The sequence below is a fragment of the Corapipo altera genome, unplaced genomic scaffold, assembly GCF_003945725.1.
Source record: "Corapipo altera isolate COAL_440 unplaced genomic scaffold, ASM394572v1 58, whole genome shotgun sequence".
Classification (NCBI taxonomy): domain Eukaryota; kingdom Metazoa; phylum Chordata; class Aves; order Passeriformes; family Pipridae; genus Corapipo; species Corapipo altera.
In genome coordinates this window covers 6,612,500-6,626,640 of record NW_020884898.1, presented here as the reverse complement: position 1 = coordinate 6,626,640, position 14,141 = coordinate 6,612,500, and positions in this window count along the sequence as shown.

The window sequence follows — 14,141 nt, the reverse complement described above, 5'->3', positions numbered from 1 at the left end:
GAAAATAGGTTCTGCAGGTACTGGGAGGAGTCCCACTGAGGAACAGCAGTCTGGACATAAATGTGTGTCTCAAAGCCCTCACAAACTGCCAAATGACACCAGTTGTTTGCCTGTTCATAGCTGAATGGTCTCTTCACAGAACAATTCAAGTGCTTACAATTAGGTGTCTAACAGCATTTTAGATGTCCTAGGGTATCCTGCCATCCCAAGATGGACCTTTGCAGATCTCTCACAGATCTGCTGTCACATATGGCAGCTCTAAGCAGGTGTTCCAGGTATTCTGTGGTCTAGAACAGCTCTACATAGATGTGTTTATGCATTTGAATTGTTTTGCTACATTTAGACATCTAAATTTAGTTGCCTGTGGTGTGGTACTGAAAGACATCATGGGGTATTCAATTCTGTGCTGGAGCAGTTTCAGCTCATCTGGGCTATTTAAGAACTGCCTATCAGGAAAAGTTATAATTGAACAAATAAAAGCTGAATTGCTTGTTACAGTATGCTAATCACAGACGTGTATACATATGTACAGTTACAACTTATTGTGTTCTCTGCAGTCTCTTATTGCTAAAACTGATTTCAGTCTGAAACTCAATCTCATAGCAACCAGTACCCAGATATGGGCAAGTCTGCCAAGCAATCAGGCATGAAAATACCCTTATCTGGGCAGTCTGTTCAGGGATGCTACAATACCATGGAGGATGAGGTGCCATCAGCTTTCAAGCCCCTCCCAACAATTCTTGGGTTCTGCTTAGGACTGTGTTTGGTTGATGTGGCTCACTGGAATCAGTCAGGAAGTGACAGTGATTAATCTCTTTATCTTGTCCCACCTCTGTGAGTTACCAGGATTTAATCACTGTCTCTGTTTTAGATCTCGTTGTCTTGAGAATTTGCAGGTAGATTTGTGGGTGTCAGTAACACATAATTTTTATTGCCCTTGTCCATTCACATAAATATGGAGATTTTTATTACAATTTTACAAAGTCCTAGAAGATGCCTGGGCTTCTATTTTCTTATATTTTGTAGACAGTTCAGTATGTCCTGGTAAAAACTGACATCTACTATTTTATGATATTCATAAGTTTTCTTCTCAAAGGTCTCCCAAGCTTCTGGTGTATTTCAGCAATATATTGTCATAAACTTTCCACTTTCCTAGTCTGGAATTGCAAATGAAGATTACAGTTCACGTCTTTCTCTGCAATCATTTTTGTCTTTAAGTTCTAACCTAATGCACTCTTCATATGCTCTCTCCCGGTTTTATTGGATTCTGATGAGCTAGCTTTATGATGTGCCTTCCCAGTTTCTCATTCTCTATTATTCATCTCACGTTATCCATTTTTATCTAAGACAAACTGGAAAGGAACTTTGAAAAGAAGCAGAAGAGTCACATTCCATTGCTAGGACAGACACAGTCTTGCTGTGCAGTCATCATACTTTCTCTGACTGTCCTGATGAATATTTATTAAGGGCTTCCTCTCAGGCTAGTCTGAACTTTACTGGTTATAACAGAGATGGTGAATTGTGAAAGAAATTGGCAGAAATTTTGAGTAAGTTCATCTTAGTAAGAGGAAACTTATTTTTGGTATGATTCTGTTATGGAGCACATTTCTGGCAATGCTAAACGTTCATATGCAATTAAAAAACCCAGGAAGTTTGTATCATCAATCTCACATTCTGTTATTAACAGCAGGAGGTAAAAAAATAGTAGAAAAAATAATGTGTTGAAACATTTTGTATTCAGAACATTAAGTTTACTTGGAGAGTTTTTTTCAGAACCACTGGAATGATGATGAAAGTCTGTTGGTAAAAGGGTGAGAATGGAGACTTGAAAGACAGGTTAAATCAGTGGAATCTAGCCTCTTCAGGGCTCTGTATTGGGTCAGGCTGTTGCCTTCTGTAGCCACCCTGACAAGATATCCAGTTCCAGATACTGTGGTTCACACAAAAGTAAAGTTCAGTTGAAATGTGCTCCTAATGACTCTGTGTGACCCTGCAGCTGAGAAGAACACCAGCAAGGAGGGGGCCAAAAGGAGGTGGAGAGGGACTGTGAGGTGATGGCAGCCTTGGGTGAGTTTGCCCCTGCAGACGCTGATGTCTCCCCATGAGCTTGGGATGTGGAGTATGTCCATCCCCAGGCATATGAGGAAGCATCAAGAGCTACAGCCACTTCCCTGGGGAGCCACGGGTCAGGACTTAGTCTTGGAGGCAGCACAGGGCACACAGTGGACTTCTCCCTCCTCAGTCAGTTGTTGAAGACTTTCAAAACTTTCTATGGAACAACAGAGATCTGAGGAAAAGGAGAGCTACATGGCACACACCTACTGTCTGCCATGTCCTCAGAGGTAGCTGTGCAATCTCCATTCCCCTTTTCCATGTGAGGCTTTCCTCAAAACAGTTTCTGATTCATGTGCTTATCAAACAGGTGTTCTGTTTTTGCCTTGCCAAACCCTTTGGGGATTTCCTCGTTGTCTTCAGGTACCTGTCCTGCTGGATTTGCGTTTTGTCCTGGTTTCTCACGCATGCATGAGGGTGTCTCAGAAGTGTTGTATGGATGTCCTGGTGGGGCAGATGTGATCTGTTTGTTTCTACTTTGCAGCAGGTAGCTAATCTGTGGCTGCTCAGAGATAACATGGATATGACAGGTTCAAAAGGGCCATTCATTGGGGGCAGCCCCATGTGTGCCATGGGCAGCACCAAAAGAGTGTCTTGCAGAGGTTTCCCCTGGAATGGGGGAACAGCCCTCACTGAGTGCCCAGTGGACATGATAACCAGGAGAGGACAGTGCATGTGTGGGCTGTATGCCCTGCCTATATGTGGCTTCCAAGAAAGCTCATCAGGCAGGAGAGGAAGGGGCAGTGAGTTGTGATATGAAAAGAGCAGGGATGTGACAAGCAAGCCACATCAGCCTTTGGGGTCTGATAGCCAGAAAACTCACTGGAGAGTTTCTTAATACCTGTGGATGCTTGCACCTTGTTGGGTCCAGGAGGTATATCTGGGATGGTATAGCATGGTAGAAATTTTGACTCCATGGTATTGCAGGAGGTGCGATGAGAGTCTGTGTATACAACCACAATTGGTAACATCCACACGGTTATTTGTGAAATATATTTTGAAATAATTTATCAAGCACAGGGACTTCCTCTTGACTGCTACCTGCTGGTCAAGATGCTGATAAACTATTCTTTGTCTGATGTAAGCATCTACAATACATAAGTACTGTTAAATTTTATTATTTTAAGTGGCAAAACCTGCATAGGCTTTTCAACCAGAACTATTTTAGGTCTCCACAGTGTTCAGTTTGTTACAGACTAAAATTTTTTGTGGTTTTAAACCCAAACACGTTGTTGGACTTATAAAATGTCTGCTCTGCAAACGAGCTTCCTACTGGTAGATTGCAATTCATGGCAAGGTCTGTCTCTGTCAATTCATACAACAATCTCAGGTAGGCAGAGTGGAACAAAATGAGTATTTTCTGCAAGTGAATTAATTTCCCTTGTGGTTAGTGGCCAGTTTTGTGTGGACAATGGAAGTTTTGTATATATCTTTTTTTTCTTTAAAACCGTGTCTGCAACTAACACACACATCTCACAGAAGGAAAATTCAGAATGTTTGATCAGTTCAAGTCAGTAAACAAGTATTTTGTGCTGATGAGATTTAGCGTGGAATTATGGGAGCAGAGAGATTTCATAAACCAGCTCAGTTGGCTGTCAGACATCTGTTTATGTAATAAGAGATCAAGGGAATGAAATGATGGTTGATGGGACTTTGTAAACAAAAAATTTAGTGGTTATATACCACCTATGTAACTTGCTATTACTTTCTCAATCCTGGGTTGAAAACTTATTTTGCACTTCTGAAGTGCAATGATTTCTTTTAAAAGACTTTAGTAGGAAAAAATTCACAGAACAGGAGTGAAGGAAACTTTAAGTTGGACTGAGTTACATTTGTTTACCTACCTATACACAGGAAAACTGTGATGAAATTAGTCATATACATAACATCCACAACAAGAGAAGCAGTAGAAAGCATATTAAACTGTGAGGCTTAATCTACATGAGATTCAATGCTTGCACAAACTGAGCTTTTTCTGCTCCTAGGACACCAGTTTAACTGTTCCATGGCAGGTTTTCTGACACCCTATAGGCAATTTTGCATGCATAAACTATTTAGAGACTGCCTGCTCTCTTTCTAGAACATGATAGAAGTATTTTATTTTACTTTGTTACATATTTGAAATTGGCAGAATTTGCGGGTGATAGAAAACCCAGCAGGTTACCTACACCCACTAAAACCAATACTTGGCTCTACACGTCTGCATATGGACCTTTGGAACTAAGGAGAACAGAAACAGCAAAGCTTGGATGGGCTGTTACTGACCTCATGTCTAGAATCTCCTGGCGTATCATTCTCCTAACTGTGACTTTAACTTGAGCCCTAAAGATTCCTTCCCCTAATTTTGTTATAAATCATGCAGTTCACATAAACTTACTTGACACATCTGCTAGCTAAGGACTCTGAAAGCTGTTTTTTGAACCAGCCTGATATAACCTATTTCACATAGAGCAGCTTATTTCAGGCCTGTCAATCTACACAGAAGCAAAATGCAAGTGAAATAAAAAACTGTGTAGAAGAAATCATAATTGGCTTAATTTCTATTGAATGGAAATAGCAATTCAGAAGAAGGACAAGAAAAGCAGAAGCAGTGTTTGGACAGACAGCAAAGGAATGGTAAAATTAGAGATTTCTCTTTATGAAGGCAACAAAAAATTTTTAATCGAGGTACAAGTGTGCAGGTTACAATGAAAGGGCAGTAGATGAGCAAAGTAGAAGCCATATGGCAATTTAGCAATTATGTGGTTAATGAGAGATATGGAAAATAAGCATTTAGGCAAATAATGCTCAATTAATCAGTCAGGCAATTAAGCAATACTATGAAATGTCTTATGACTCCTACCTGTTCCATTAAATTTAGGGAGAAAGAGCCTTAGGTTGTCTTTACATATTAAAGTGCTGAGCCTCCTGTTCAGTGCTCATTAGGAATTAAATACTGAAGAAGGGAAGGTAGACTAAGATCTTTTAAAAGTAAGACTCATTTACAGTAAACGAAACAAACAGAATTAGATCATAACAGCTGTTTCAGTTTAGATGAGTTCTCTCTGCTTGTAAACAACACATTGCTGGGATAAGGGTGGTAAAACATGTGGTAGGTTATGAGAAATGGTAAAACTCATGTTATGGTTTTAATTAACAAACACTGTGTGCACTACCAGAAAGTATGAGATAAACAGTAAAAGCAGTCTGTCTGAAAGGTTGAAGTTTCTCAGATTGATGGGATTACTGATAAATCCTGATGAATAATAGCAGTGAATATGATGATAAGTATGAGAGTAGTTTGTACTTAACATAAAAGGACTTACAAAACTTTTCAAAAGACTTTCTGATGTAAATATATTTATTTTCTTTCTTAGATCATGTTTAATGGCCTGATATGTATTTGAAATATTGGAATTTTTTTTATTTAGAAATTATTAGACCACTTTGCTCTAAATATGACTTCCATCTTGTCCATAGTGTTGTTATTTTAAAATTTCTTGGGAATGAGCTTTGGAAAATGCCATACTGTCAATTAGCCAAATAATTTTGTTGTTTTGTTTTTTTTTTTAAATATCACCTGAAAATGTTGTGAATACCTAAAACACACATGGCAAAAATAGTAGCAGAGATGTAAACTGGTAAGAGTGAAAAATCGGACTCTCCTAAGCAACTCATTTCACGTAACATGAAGTCAGATGACATTTCTATTGTTGGTAATAGGTTGACATAATTCACCATCAATCACACAATATGCCTGTCTCATCTGGAATTACCTTTATTAAATCACAAATCCCAGCAGTCACAACAAATAACAAACCTAACACATATTTATTTCAAAATAAGCTCACTGTAAAAAAAAAAAAAATCCATCTTATTGGTGTGTGTTGTTGCTATAATGGATGCTCCAAGACCCATGGCTTGGATAAAAATGGAACTGGTAACTAAAACTAAGTACGTACAAATAAGCTAAACTCCTTGCATTATTATCTTTTTGGTTGTGCAGTTTGCAGCTGGTAGGAAAGAACATAGGGAAAACATATGGAATTCAAACATATGGGTTGATTAAAAATTGGAACAAAGCAGCAGAATGACAGTAATTAGCACAAGCAGGGAAGACAACTGGCCCAGGTATATACTAACAAGAAACAAACAAACAAACAAACAAACCCAAAGAAGCATTGAGTAGCTGGCAAACAATAATTATAGTCCTCAAATTTATCCTGGTTGTTTCTGTTTCAAGGACAGGACTACTAAGCCAGAACTCAACAGTATTTAGTGTTTCATTTTGCACACGTGGATATATACCTGGCATATTTTGCATATAGTTTGTGGTAGAACATTAGTCTCAAAGGTCTGAAAGCCACAGAGGATTTGCTTTGATTCCAACAGTCACTGCCCAACCACTTGTGTGGTTTCATAAAATCAAACCCTTAGCACAGTCTAATAAAGGCAAAATCCATAGAGTAGTTTTTTTCCAAATATCAAGGAAATTTTTCTAGTGAAATTTTAGGCTACTATTTTGAAGCTCAGACGTACGGATAGGTGGAATTGAATTTTTTTTAAAAAATGGAAAAACCGATTTCCAAAGCGTAAGGGCTCAATCAGGGCATGCTGCATCAGAAAGAGAAGCCCAGACATTTTGTTAATGAAGATGCAATGGGAACTGATTGAACAGGAAACTCAGAACAGCAGCAATACAAGAATATGCTGTGAAAAAAACCCTTCTTAAGTTCAGAGTGTATTGTAATAATACATTGTGGCAGTAAAACGTCTTCCTTCTGGTTTTCTCAAAGCATTCTGAACACCTTGGTGCTCCGTGGTCCTCCAACAGAGGTCCAAGCAGGTGCAGCTCTGGAAGGGCTCAGTGGGTTAATTTGGAAAAGCCATGCAACTACAGCAGCGTGCCCAGACAGTTCTGCTGATTAGTTTGGTGTCCCAGTAGAGATAATTAGCTCCACACTGATGCAACTTTGCTGTACTTATTGTCATTAGCACTTTGTTTGGCATTAGCTCAAGTTTCTCCTCAGTTGTGCACTTTATGGCACAGAACTTACTCTTAATTTCCATAGTCTCTGGACATAACATGTGTCATAGTAATTGGGAAGCCAAAGAACAGAAATGGGAAGGATCTCACTGAGAGGCAACAAAGCCAAATGCCTAAATATGTGAGAGCTTTAGTGACTTCTGAGATTTGTTGAGAATCCTTGTTACAAGTCTGTCCTGACAGTGGACTTAGTACTACAGGTGTATTTCTATAGATATGTTTAATTTTATGGAATATAAGCTTAAAAGACCAAAACAATAATTGATGAGAGAAACAGAAAATGGAAGGCTACTTTTTTTTGGTCAGGGAATCAGGAGTAGTTGTTTGTAATACACACAGAATGTTTCTGCCGTATGCTAATATCTTCCTTGTGAATGGGTGTTTCTGAGCAGGTAAACCAATAGATAATACAAGTTTTAGTTCAGTTTCTCAAATCTTTAACAATTTAAAGCTTCCTAAGGGATTTTCTAATGTTTGAAAAAAGTATGTATTTCCTCTGTTTCAAACATATCTTCATTCACTGATCTGCAGTGTCAAAGTCACCACAGACATCAATATTCATCCAATATAATGTCTAAATAGAAAAGGGCCTAAAAACATTTTGTGTAAGATGTGTATTATTTTCCTGTGGTTCTTTTTTTTAATGTGCCAACCTTTATTTGTAAATGTATAATGCTATTTATAATATTAATTAACAACAGTGTTGGTTGTTAATGACTAATTTTTTCTAGATAATAGTCAACATTATAAGATGTAAAGAGTATTCTGGGCTGCACTAGGAGAAATCTTGTCAGAAGATTGAGGGAGGTGATCCTTCCTCTCTGCTGAGAGCTGGTAAGAGGCATCTGGAGTGCTGGGTCCAGTGTTGGGTTCTCCAGTACAAAGCAGATAGGGAGCTGCTGGAGAGAGGCTTTCCTGCCTATTGGGAAATTACAGTTTTAGGCTCATTTCATCTTGCATTTTATTTAACTGTATGTTTTTCAGAAAAAAGCTGCAGTATAAATTTCCACATTAGAAGATACTTAACAGTGTTTGAGATGGTCTTCTTATGGTTTTTAGTTGGTTTTGTTTGTTGTTCTCTTTTAATACCAAAGCTCAGAGAGCCACTGTTTCTTTACACATTTTTTTTACTGTGTGTTCACAATAATTGCATGCATAAAACCAAATTTCCATAATGCAAACCACAGATAAAGACAACAGTTAATAAGAAAATACCAGTTATTAATCTTCTAACATACATAAAATATGCATTATGTATTTTCCTTGTCAAAAGTGTTGCCAGAGATCAATGTTTTAATTTTCCAAAAATATGAATCAAAATAATTGTGTAGTATTTACAGAAAAGATTTATTATTGCTCTAATTGTAAAAATGAAGCAGGGTTTTTTTTGCCTAGGCCAGTGCAAAATATTATCTCTTTGTAAGAGCCTCTCCTATCCTTTAATTGCCATATCGACTGCAATTTAAAATCCGCAGAAAGTATAAATAGGCCAAATGAGATATGCAAGGTTTCATTTGTGTACTTATTTTTAATTGTTATGCAGTTCTGTTTTGCTACTGAATGATTAATGATAATACTTTGAATGTCTCGGATAAATAATGCAGTAAAAGTAGAAAATGTTTAACTAATATTTACTCATTATCCTTTACTGCACATTCAGGTAGGTGGGAAATAGTTGTTTGGAGTTTTTTTAAAATTTAAATTGCAATGGATGCTGCTTAAATCTGAAGTGCTGGTTTAGGTGATGTTTTGGAAATCTCCCACTTAAATGGTCTAATGACACTTGATTTTCAAAAATTCAGGAGTACCATAAACACATGAAACATGATTTCCAGTTATTAAACGTTATTACTTTCCTAAACATGCTCCTGAGATGCTGATGTTTGACATTAAGATAGCAGTGTGTGTGTGTGGCCATAGGAAGAGTAGTTTCTTATTTTTCCATTGCAAAAGGCTTGGTTTAATGCAGTGATTTCTTGGCTGATAGAAATGAACTCAGTGACTGCAGGACATCTTACTGCTTCTTCCTACATCTCCTCCAAGCCTCATGTCCTACACTGTCAGTGGATATCATATAACTGCTACTGCAAGTCACCATAACACTTGAAAAAGTTAGGTTTTTTCTAGTTCAAATAGTTCATAATATAAACTAAACATTGGCTCTAGGATAGTAATTCTGATTAAGAAAGGTAGGGGGAGTTTCTCAATACAGCAGAGGAGAAATTATGCAGAATAGAGCTTTGATGAGAAATATGAAATTTGGAAAGGGAATATGTTTTTTGATATTTCAGAAACTAGCAAACATAAGGGGTTAGCAAGAGTCTGAGAAGGTTAAAACGAGAGGAAAATTATAGGAGAGTCAAAAGAAATAAGGAGATGCCATACTAGACCTGTATGGACACCTTGAACTCTTGAAGAAGCTGTTTAATTCCTTGATTTTCCAGAAATTATATCAGATAATCTGAAAATATAGTGATGATAGTTACCTGTGCTCATATTCTTCAGGAGTCAATGGCACTGAAATATCATGAGGCTTTCTAAAACTATTTTTTTTTTAAGAATATTTACAGTAAATGGCATTCAGCTACCAGAAATTTATATCAAACAAATTTTTTTCGAGGATATGGTGCTAAATTTTGAAATTAATTTATTCAATGTGTGAAGAATTAACAAGTATCTGTTCAGTGGAATAACGGTGTTTAAAGAACATTTTATCCACCAGTTTATAGGGACCAAAGGTTACTAGATGCTTTACACAGAAAAATCATGCTTGTGATCTCTTCCCTAAGGAATTTAAAATCTCATTTTGGAAGCAATATTAAATACTAGTAGAGATGATTAGATAAAGCTATGAAAAGTTTACAGTTGAAAAGGAAAACAGACATGGAATTGCTAATACAGCATACATAGAAAAAATTTTGTTTGAGAAATTGATATATGGGGCCACACAATAAACCAATGCTCTCTGTGAGCATCTAGTTACATTTCTGTTTTTCTAGCTTTTTCCTATCTCATCCAAATATCCTATTTTCTCTGACTTTTCAAGCTTTCAGGGGACTATGGTATTAAATATACAGGTTTGTTCAACATCTTACCCTAATTATATAAAACCAGAGTGTACCATATGATTAACTCTCATGGTTACAACTGTTCTTATAAAAAAGCCATTAGCACCTCACAGTGATCAGAACACGAAATATCTGATTATTTCAAATGCAAAGAGAAAGGCCAATTAATGTGTTTGAATGTCTTATGAAACATTCTGATGTGAATTCCTACAGATAAATACATATACACACAAGTGTATGTGCATTTATATGTGTACATATACATATATTTTATGACCTAAGTAGGGAGATTGCACACTTTAGAGAGGAAAAACTGTAGAATTAAGGTAATTTAGATAGCTGTAATTCAAACCCCTCCATTGCACAATTTAAAGGAAGAGAGAGGAAGCGGTGTAGTCTTAGCTGACTTCCATTATGAGATTGTTTTAAACCCTTGCCATTTTCTCCCCATGTATATTTATGTCAAAAAAATGAGCTTACAGCTTGGTGTAATACCTTGATTGTTCTACAAAGGGCTAGAAGAGTTGTAAATGAGCAGTAGCAATAGATTGAACAACTAGTGAAAACTGGTGTATGGGCATAAAAAGGAATGAAAGGGCAAGTAGAACTCTTGGCCAAAGATCAGACATAATTGCTGCTTTTCTTCACTAATTGGTACCTGCTGATCTGAGTGCTTATCTACTGTACTTTTGGAGAACATATCTTTAGTTCCATTTCAAATATGGTTCAAGAGGACTTTATAGACCTATTAATTTTCCTCCCCTTTTTCCTCTCTTTGCAGAGCTCAAGTCTTAAAAGTGCTCTTGATAGCAATTTTAGATCAAAAAGGGACAATACCTGATTGTAAAGTATTCTAGCCAAGAATAACATAGTTATTTAAGTCACCAAAAAAATCTACCCCCAGGTGTACTGTATGTTTTTCAAAAGTAGCATAAACCATGGCTGCAAGCTCTTCTCAAATTATGCACACAAACATCCAGAGGATTACCCCAGTGGTTTGAGTTCTCCACTTAGGTACAAAGAAGGAATTTTCTCTGGCTCTTATCTTTTGTAAAAAAAACCCAAAACACTGTAATTAGTTTTACTCATAGACATCTGGCTCACACTAGGTAGCTAATCTTACTCTTCATTTGTCCTCTCTTAATGTTAAGCACCTTGCAATGTTCACAGAGTTTAGAATTAATATCTTTCCAGTTCTCTGGAGGCATTTTTTGGTCATCTGTCTTTGCTGCATATTACCAACAACATCAGGTGTGTGTCTACAACAATTTGTACATAAGAGAGCTATCATGTTCATTCACACAGACATACACAAGGGTGGTGTAGGGGATGCCATGGAAGAAAGTTTTCTTTTTTTTCTTTTTTTTTTTTTCTGGAAACATTCTGCTCAACTTCTCAGAAAACTGCTCTAAACATTATTTCACAAAGAGAGCTATTGTCAAAATTTTCATGCTAATGAAGAGTCCTGATTTTTACAATACTAAATACAGAAAAGTACTATTTAACTTGCCTTTAACCAAATAGTACTAGGAGTGAAAAATAGAAGTTTATTTCTATTTATATTATTAAATGATCTCACAGAAGGAATTTTCATTTCCCTTTAAAATATAGTTTCTTAATTAATTCCTGATTTTGAGCAGATCGTGATGAGCACTGTTCAGAACAAATGCTTAGCAAGTGTAGAGCCTCAGCACTGTGCAAGTCCGGATTCTAGACACAGTAATAAGCTCTCATCTCTCAAATGCATGTCTTTACTGCAGTCTGCATCATTCTGTAAGCTTTAAACACGTCACACCAAAATACTGGAAACAAAAGATGGAACTCTGTAAAAAGTACTAACCCTACAAGGAGGACAAAGACTAAATCACCAAAGCCTGGGAGGAAAAAGTAATTCAAGAAGGATATCTCAGATTTTTCTCTTATAAAGAACTTTATGGTTTCAGATTAAATAGAGGGAAATCATACAACTGGTATGTTTATCTAAGGGAGATTGGTCTGAAATTAGGACATATATATATGTACTGCTAAATTCTCAAAAGTCCTATTTGATTCCAGCTGTGGATATACAGATATTTATACACATATGCATGCATATGTATATGAGTTTATATGCAAATTTATAATAGAGAATTTGGAGTAAGACTATATACTTTGCAACTCTGCTTTTCGCTAGCACAGCAACATTAATCTGCAGAAGCAAATTGATTAAGCTGATCGAATGAGGTGGTTTGAAAGCTCCCACTAGGCCATTATGATGGATCATAGCTTGACAAATGATGAATAATGCATAAGTGACAGCATGTTGACTTGCTACTTAATTACACTGTTAGTGCAACCATGATACAGGAATTCCAGAAAGCGAATATGGACAGGTCTGAAACAGTATGATGGTTATCTAATTCTATATAGCAAAAGTGTCAAAGGCTGAATAACAATCATGGTGTGATACAAGTAGTAAAAGCAAAGAGTAGCACACAATGTTGAAAAGGGAAAATGTTAAAGATAAACATGATGATGTATTTGACAAAATATTAACAGAAAAGGACTGAGACTACGGTGTGATCGTCTCAGTGCTGTCCCCTTGATCACTCACACTCTACTGCGAAGGCCTACCTAGGGATGAACAAAAATATGCAAGATTCAAAGTGACATTAATTTTAGTGGTGACATTATTAGTATCTGAAATAGACACATCCTCTTTTAAACCTGAAGTTCTTCATAAAGTATATTATCAATGAGCCTAGATTATATTTTGCCTCCTAAACTTCAGGAACTGACCTTAATATCTGCCAGGGGAAAACAGACCACAACACATCTATATTATTAATTAAATATGAAGAAAGATGGTTTAATAGAATAGGCACTGTCATTGTTCTTAATGAAGGAGCAGTAAATGATCACTGGAGGTTTCACTATAGTAAATAATCTCCTGTTAACCACACTAACAATATTATAGTGAGTCTGTTGGTGAACCTCCAGAATCAAGAGTGAGCTCTACTCCATACATACAGATCTGGTTGCATTCATAACAAAATAGGTAATTTCTTTTTTTTTTCCCTTGCAGGGGCAAGGTTTATCAGTTTTGTTACAACTCTTGTTCAAATTATCCCATCATTTATCAAATGGTCTTAGTGGTATCCATCAGTAACAATAAGTGTTAATACATGTATTGTCTTGTGTTAGTTCTACCTGTGAAAATTTATTTGCATTTTGATTGGCAAGGTGGAAAAATTTATGTAGCTCATTTATAACTATTCATTTTACTGACTATCAAACCCAATTTACTGTTAAGTGTTCATCAATGTCCTAAATTCTATATAAAAATAACACTCTTTTGAAAAAAAAAAAAATATAGATTTCCACTTGAGCTCAAGCACAGCTTCTAATATCACAGCTTCTAATATCAATCCCTTGTGTATTGTTAAAGTAGATTTTAAAGTCCAAATTGTGCCAGTTTCCACTGGATAAGCTTATGAAAGACTTGGTATTTCTGAACTTACGTGATCAACATACTCGATAGTTTATTTCTCTGCAACACTCACATTAGAGATTGTGATATTTAACTGACCATTATTATTGGGTAAATAGGATACTACCAGGGACAAAAATCAGACTTCTGAGTAGTAAAGAAAGAAACATATTACAATAGGCTAAAAGGAACGTTTCAATGAAAATATCCAACTCAGAACTGAAACTGCTTTTATTGCTTCTTCTGTAGAAAATAAAAAAAATATTATATGGGTGTAAACTAGAAAGAGCTGGAGAAATGAAAGAAGTTCAAAGGTTGCAAAAAGAAAAAAAGAATGAATAATAAGAAGAGAGATGATTCAGAAAGACACAAAGCAATCTGTGAAGTTGGGTTAATGATAGACGGTGAAGGTGAAAAGAAAATTAAATGGATTAAATGCCAGAAAACCATTAATTTCAGGAGAAAA